This window comes from Sinocyclocheilus rhinocerous, unplaced genomic scaffold (genome assembly GCF_001515625.1).
Source record: "Sinocyclocheilus rhinocerous isolate Xijiao unplaced genomic scaffold, SAMN03320098_v1.1 scaffold4918, whole genome shotgun sequence".
NCBI lineage: Eukaryota > Metazoa > Chordata > Actinopteri > Cypriniformes > Cyprinidae > Sinocyclocheilus > Sinocyclocheilus rhinocerous.
Genome location: NW_015648530.1, coordinates 122,838 through 131,091, shown reverse-complemented (window position 1 = coordinate 131,091; position 8,254 = coordinate 122,838).

Here is an 8,254-nt window from a genome sequence, read left to right as displayed (position 1 = left end):
ACTTATTAAACATTAGATAATGTTCAAACAAATCATTATTTCATGTAAGTTAAAATGCTTACAAAAGTCATTAAACTTTCAATTCCATATGATCAAGCACTTACTGAAAATTTTCAAATGATTTTAACAGATGTTATAAAATGATTAAAAGCTTGTGTTAATGCACAACCCTTTAGCTGCTATTGAGGTGTGATACGGGTAAGGTTAGGGACAGGTTTGGTGGTATTTAGGTTTAAGGGTTGGTTAAAGGGTCAACAATGTACAGGAGTCAATTTGACTACTATTAGGGAACATGGTTCAATCTGTTTATATTATATTGTTTTGATAAATGAACAAGTATTTTCTTTTTTTTTTTAAATTGTTTTCCCCTGTTTATTTATGATTCAATGAATATCCTGTTTAATGATATACTGAAGAGTAGTATACTAATGTGAGTGTTGAGGCAATAAAAAATTTTTTTTTTTGCACCAAAATTACAATCTATTATGTCTTTAGCAAGCATTTAGCTAAACTCAACCAGTCACCCTTTATACAAACCTTGTTACTTTAGCTAAAAGTCCAGTGCCCATGAAAATACTAAATGATTAGCAATCGTTTAAAAACATTTACAAATGATGAATAGTTTGAACTTTAGATTGGCTACTGCAAAAACATGAACAAATTATTAATGAATGATTAGTAAAGATGTGTGAATAGGGTAAATTCAGGTCTTACGGGACACTTTTCCCATGGAGATGACAGCTCATAAAGGTATTAATGATTAGTAAATGTTTATGAATATTTGCAAATGATGATTAGTTTCCACTTTAGATTGGGAACTGTAAAAACATGAACAAATAATTCATATATTATTTGTTAAGATGTGTAAATAGAGGTCTACACAACAAACAAAGACCGACAAATGAAGATCATATGAACTGAAAGTTTACTTACGTTTGTAAGCATTTCGATTACATGAAATAATCATATGTTAATCATTAGGTAATGTTTAGTAAGTTTATTAGCAAACATTAACAAGCACATTATCTCACGTCTCTAACTCTTTGAATATTTACAAAAATGTGAGGGGTGTACTCACTTCTGAGATACTGTAAGTGTTACTGTTTTATTTTAAAAGTTAATTGTATTAGATGCTTATAGTATTTAAATCTACCAAATCAGTTGACTATGTTCAGTATCATGTTATCTGTATCAGCACTCATAGATAATGTCATGGATAATAATAATGATTCTAATACTTCCAACAATTAACTCATTTTTTCAAGTGGCAAAATGAGAAAAATCTGGTTCTACCAAGATAAAATGTACTTTTTCATTATTAACTAATATTTCAGACAGCCAGGTTTACCACAAAACCTTGAATAAGCCCTCACTAGTGCTAATCAGAGTAATACCCAAAGCTGGCAGTGATCTGGGTTGGAACAGCACACCCTTCTTCAAAAGAGTAGTGTGCCTCAAAGGGTTTGACTTGAGTCCCTGGAGATACATACTGGTGAAATGGGGAGGGACTGTTTTTGTGTGTTTGACTTGTCCTTAGGAATCTCTTCTGAAATGGGATTTTAGTGAGCCTCAAAGGGTTTGATTTGAGTCCCTGGAGACACATACTGGTGAAATGGGGAGGGATTGTTTTTGTGTGTTTGACTTGTCCTTAGGAATCTCTTCTGAAATGGGATTTTAGTGAGGATGATGAAAAGGTCAAAGAGTTTGTACCATGATAGATGTCTTTAAATATGATTTGAAATGCTTTTTCAGGTGGCTTCTAGAAGGCTGAATGATTTTTCTCAAAACCCTTCTTGTTGTCTTTTCCATTGTAGGCTGGCACTAAAGGGTACATGGCGCCAGAGATCCTGAAGCAGGAACCGTACCGTACGTCAGTGGACTGGTGGGCCTTGGGCTGTAGCATCTATGAGATGGTGGCCGGCCATCTGCCTTTTAGAGATCACAAAGAGAAGGTTACTAAAGAAGAGATAGTAAGGAGAACTCTAGAAGACGAGTACAAATTTGAACACAAAAATGTTGACGCCCCCTCAAAGGACATCATCAGTCTTTTTCTGAAAAAGAACATTGAAGACCACCTTGGCTGCAAGTAAGTGGCAGCGTTTCTGTGTTTCGTGGCAAGAGGACACATTATTTCCACTCCAGGTCATTATTAGGACGTGGTCAGTCCAACTCTGTCCTCTGCATGCCAACATAGGAGCAGAAGCTTTACTCTGTTAGCAAAATCAAGCCATTGTGGCAGCAAATCGAAGAAACAGACCGTTTCTGTCAGCCTTTCTCAATGAGAGCACTGGCAGTGGGTTTGGATGAAGTAAAGCATGAATGTTAAAACATAATATCTTTGGGTCTTTTCATTTTGTGGGTGAAGAGACCAACAGATTCAATTTCAGCTTCATTGCTCATAGGTTTGAATTACATAATAACATATAATACTATTCCCAAAGTCAGTTGCTGAAACCATTTCAACCCATTAAAATTTTTATTTGAATCCTATTAAAGGAAAGTGAAAATTCTGTCATTATTCACCCTTATGTTGATCCAAACCTGTGTGCTGTTATTTTTTCCATGGTACACAGAAGGATAATTTTTTTTAAAGAATTTTTGTGCAGTTTGTTTCTGTCACATCTGTCAAGAATGGCCAAAAACTTCAATCATAAAATCACCATAAGTATTCAATATGACTCATGCACTTTCAGCTTTTAGTTTTCTTATGCCTTTTCATAGTTTTGTGTGTGGAAACTAAGCTAAAATGTAAGTTATTATTTACTGACAGTCTTCAGCTCTCAAGTCAAGAATGGTGCTGAAAGACCCATTAGGTTTGATGTCAAGGCATTTAGTCACAAGGCCTGCAAAAACCAATGACGTTTGATGTTATTGATGTCCAACCTGCAGTACTGGTGCCACTTTTGATTTGAAAGCTGTGACAGAGGGGAAGATTGCCTGGATATAATGATTTTGGTTTGTTTGGTTTGTCATAATGCTGTTGAATGGCTTCAAAAGATTAAAATACTGCATGAGCCCCAAGAGGAGGAAAAAGGAAGGAAGGAAGGAAAAAACATTCTTAGAACTTTTAAAATGTGGAAGTTCTCAAAACATGGAAATTAATTTTGCATAATTTAATGGGAACTTTTGACAAACATTTTTAGATATAGTATACCGCATACAACATACAGCATACAGTTTTGGAATGACATGACAGTAAGTCAATATAGGTGAATTATTCCTTTAATATTTCAAATAATTATGGGTAAACTTCATGCCGTAAACCATACATTTATCCATAACTGTTTTTTGCCCTCAGGGATGACCCGCAGAAGCATGAGTTCTTCAAATCCATCAACATCCCTCGGCTTATTGCACCTCCATGGGTGCCCAAACCCAATGTTGTGTACGCTAAAGACACAGGCAACATCCGGGACTTCTCTGAGGTTAAGGGGGTTGAATTTGATGTTAATGATGAGAAGTTTTTTAAGGAATTCAGCACAGGGGCAGTGCCAATTCCATGGCAACAGGAGATGATTGACAGCAGACTCTTTGATGAGCTTAACGACCCAAACAGGAAGAAAGCAGGACCGGATGACGATGATGAGCAAAAATCCAAATCTGGTGCTGAAAGACCCATTAGGTTTGATGTCAAGGCATTTAGTCACAAGGCCTGCAAAAACCAATGACGTTTGATGTTATTGATGTCCAACCTGCAGTACTGGTGCCACTTTTGATTTGAAAGCTGTGACAGAGGGGAAGATTGCCTGGATATAATGATTTTGGTTTGTTTGGTTTGTCATAATGCTGTTGAATGGCTTCAAAAGATTAAAATACTGCATGAGCCCCAAGAGGAGGAAAAAGGAAGGAAGGAAGGAAAAAACATTCTTAGAACTTTTAAAATGTGGAAGTTCTCAAAACATGGAAATTAATTTTGCATAATTTAATGGGAACTTTTGACAAACATTTTTAGATATAGTATACCGCATACAACATACAGCATACAGTTTTGGAATGACATGACAGTAAGTCAATATAGGTGAATTATTCCTTTAATATTTCAAATAATTATGGGTAAACTTCATGCCGTAAACCATACATTTATCCATAACTGTTTTTTGCCCTCAGGGATGACCCACATAAGCATGAGTTCTTCAAATCCATCAACATCCCTCGGCTTATTGCGCCTCCATGGGTGCCCAAACCCAATGTTGTGTACGCTAAAGACACAGGCAACATCCGGGACTTCTCTGAGGTTAAGGGGGTTGAATTTGATTGTTAATGATGAGAAGTTTTTTAAGGAATTCAGCACAGGGGCAGTGCCAATTCCATGGCAACAGGAGATGATTGACAGCGGACTCTTTGATGAGCTTAACGACCCAAACAGGAAGAAAGCGGGACCGGATGACGATGATGAGCAAAAATCCAAATCTTGCACTCTTCTGTAATAGAACAAGAACATCTTGCACAATTTTCTTTTGCTTTTGCTTTTTTATTTATTTATTTTTGGTCCTTTTTTTAGATTTTCCTGTATAATCACATTTTTGAAGAAAGGAGCTTACTGTGGCTATACTTTGACGGTTTCTTTTAATACCAAGTGCTTTTAATGAGCATTTATATGAAAGATTATGGAAGATTAGAATTTTGTTCTGTTGACGGCTGATACATCTGTCCCAGTCATCATCAGTCTTATCAGATTTTAAAAGACATGTTAATTTTTCAACTCCATTTCCCTGTAATTGTTATATTAGTCATATAATTTATAATGAAGAAATCATGTTGATATTTATCTGTATGCTCTGTTGTAATTTTTTTTTCACTCATATACAGAAATGGCCAAACTGAAATTCTAAATACACTGAAAACAATCAATATTATGGTCTTCAATGCCTATGTTAGTTCACCCAAAAAGGAAAATTCTGTCATCATTTACTCACCCTCGTGCTGTTCCAAACCTGTATGAATTTATTTCTCTGTTAGGGAAAAAAAACAAAAAACATTGCTGGTAGCCAGTGACTTCCATAGTATTGGGGGGGAAATGGCTACCAGCATGTTTTGCTACTAACATTCACCAAAATATCTTCTTTTGTGTTCAACAGAAAAATTTATACAGGTATGAAACCACATAAGGGTGAGTAAATGATGGCAAAACTGACATTTTTGGGTGAACTATCCCTTTAAATGCTGTGTTAGATGTAATAAGGTCCCTCTAGTAATAAACTAGCCATTAAAACAACAGCGGAACTCACTAGAATGTCTTGCACTGGCTGCAGTGCTGACACACTTGTCAAACAGATGCCACTTCCAAACTCTCCTCAAGTTGCAAAACCTACTGACTACTACATATGACCAGCAGAGGTCACTACTCACAATGAGATACTGCTTTTTATTTGGCGGGAAGACATATGGATAACAGCACTGATAAACCCATCCATGCTGAAGAAAGTTTATCCTTTTCATTTTTATGGGAGCTCCTAAATATTTTAGCCTAGATTATCTCAAATCCTGTTCATGTCACGGGGGGATTATTAATGAAATATGATGAAGGACGGGGTCAGGCACGACATGGGAAAGAGAGGCTTGTGGTTTTGGACTGGGTGCAGATATTTGCCCTTCTCATCCATGTTCAGGATGACACCTCAGCTGTGTGATAAACAAGCTCTCCTGAGGCGGGTGGAAATCTCTGGGTGCGGCTCGGCCGGTCAGGCACGGTCTGGTGGTGCTCTCAGACCCACTGCGCTGCTCCCTGCGCCACATGCTCCAGTGTTTTGTCCACAGCTAACGAGCAGCGACTAAAATAGCCAGTGGTTTCATTAGAAAAACAAGCCCCATCTGTTTGTATTATGGGCAAAGGTTGACGTTATTAAACGTTAATATTTTTATGCTGCTTTGCTCTTCATCATCCCACAGACTGTTCCGTTATTGGAATGTTTTTGCCTGAATGTGTCTGGGTCTCTTTTTGACTATTTTAAAGGATGATTTGGCGTGAGCAGATTTCTGAAATGGAAACTGGGGATAGTTTCTATTTCAGTGGTCAAAATATCATGGAAATCTCACTTGTTATTATCTATGAATGAAAAACACATTTTTGTACGTTTTTGTTTTTAAATTACTTCTTTAACATATGTTATATTATGTTTGTGCTTTTGGAAATGTATCATAACTAACCCTAATTGGGTTTATTATTTTGCCTGGTCAAAGCTGGTTTAGCAGCCTGGTTTTAGAGGGATTTTGACCACTTCTTTAGCTGGTCAGGCTGGGAGACCATCTGACTAACCAGATAAAACCAGCTTAGCACCAGCCTGGTGATGCTGGGAGACCAGCTTGACCAACTTAAAACCAGCTATGTCCAGCTTAAACCAGCCAACCAGGATAGGCTAGTTGATTTATTTATTTATTTTCAGCTAACAAACCAGCTATGACCAGGTAAGACCATCTAAAACCAGCCAACCAGCTTGTTTGCCATTAAACAATAGTTTGGGTTGAACTATTTTTTAGAGTTTACACCAAAAAAAAAGCTATTTTATAAAATAAGTTACTGACAGTTTTACTACAGGTGTCAGTTTACGGCACTTCCCATTCAAATGGTATCTGCAAACAGTGATTGACAGAATTTCAATGACGTCAAGGCTGTAATGTGATTGGTTATCAAGTCACACGTGATCTAAGTTGACCATTACGCTTTCTCTAATGATAAAACCACAGACCCCTGGTATCTCCCAATAATAAGACCATCTCTGATATCAATAAGATGTGTGTGTGTGTGGGAATTACTGTTGTGCTGGGGTAACGTTCAGGAACATTTAAAATTGTGTGCAAAACAATCCCACATTATATTAAACATACAAACAGTATTACTTAAATGTAACATGTAGTTATTAGTAAGTGACTACCTTGAAACCGATAGCAGCGTCTTTGATAATTGATGATAATAGTGCTCTGTTCTTGTCCAGGTTCAGTTCTTCATGGCTAAAGTTGCGGGCGGCGCAGTGTAACTCGCAGCCCCCCTGTTGGTGAAGATAATGACTAGACCAGAGGTGTCCAAATTTGGCCCTGGAGGGCCACTATCCTGCTGAGTTTAGCTCCAACTTGCCTCAGTACACTTGCCTGGACGTTTCTATTATGCCTATAAGAGCTTGATTAGCTTGTTCATGTGTGTTTATTTGGGGTTGGAGCTAAACTCTGCAGGATAGTGGCCCTCCAGGAATGAGTTTGTACCCCCCTGGACTATACAATTGCTCTTGTAACCAGCAGGTTATATTGGTCGGCCTTTTTGAAGTGTATTTGCGGGCTATTTTAAATGTGCTGTAAACTGGCACATTTCTAGGGACAGCTCCGTTCGGGGACAGGACAACATATGGGACTTTCCCCTGAAAACGGGGGACGTCTGGTCATCCTAACTTGAGTTCAACAGAAGTGAAGCTCTGTGGCCTGCATCTGTGACATTTTTTTGATTACCAAATAATTTAATCTCGTCCCTCAGTTAAAATTACAGTATTGTATGGTGCTATTATCATCCAGTCCTCCCTTCATTTTTTTCTCCTATCATGCGAAGAGACATTCATGGGCAGACGCTTATCCTATTTCTACACTGCAGACAAGGACAGCAGCTGGAGGACAGTTGAGCTTCACAGCTCAAATAACACATTTTTGTATTAAATAATTAATATAAGCACTAACTCACAAAAGTATGAGCTCCAAATTGCTGCTTTTAACCATCTGTTATGCTTTGCCTCATAGACTTCCATTGTAAGGGCATAACTGTAAACTATTTTTGTTTTTGCATACCAATATGCCATTTGGACTTTGAATGTCTTGTTATTAAACTGGCAAATACACAAGAATGCTTCAAATTATTGAGGAGACTCTCTTCAGAGCTTATTGACATTTTTCTGGGGGACTTTACAATGGAGTAGGCACCTCTTACAATTGATCTTGTCTGTTGTAATGCTGGCTGAAAGAGCATTTCTAGGAAAAAATATTGCTTTTGAATACAATAGGCATACTTGCTTAGAGATTTTTTGCTTGTGTTGGACTAATTTGCAGTTCTTAAGTGTTTAGTGGTGGATATTAAGTTGAAGGCCTCCTCTTTTGGTATCTTCTTTTACATGGAAATTATTAGGTTCAGATTTCACCTCAGCGGCACAGCCAGTGATTTCTAATCTCATTTAACAAGCTGACATATGGCTGCTAACACAATACTCTCATGAAAGCCTCCACTTCAGCCTCCTGCTTCACACTTTAACAGACTGCGGTCGGCCCTATAACATTTCAG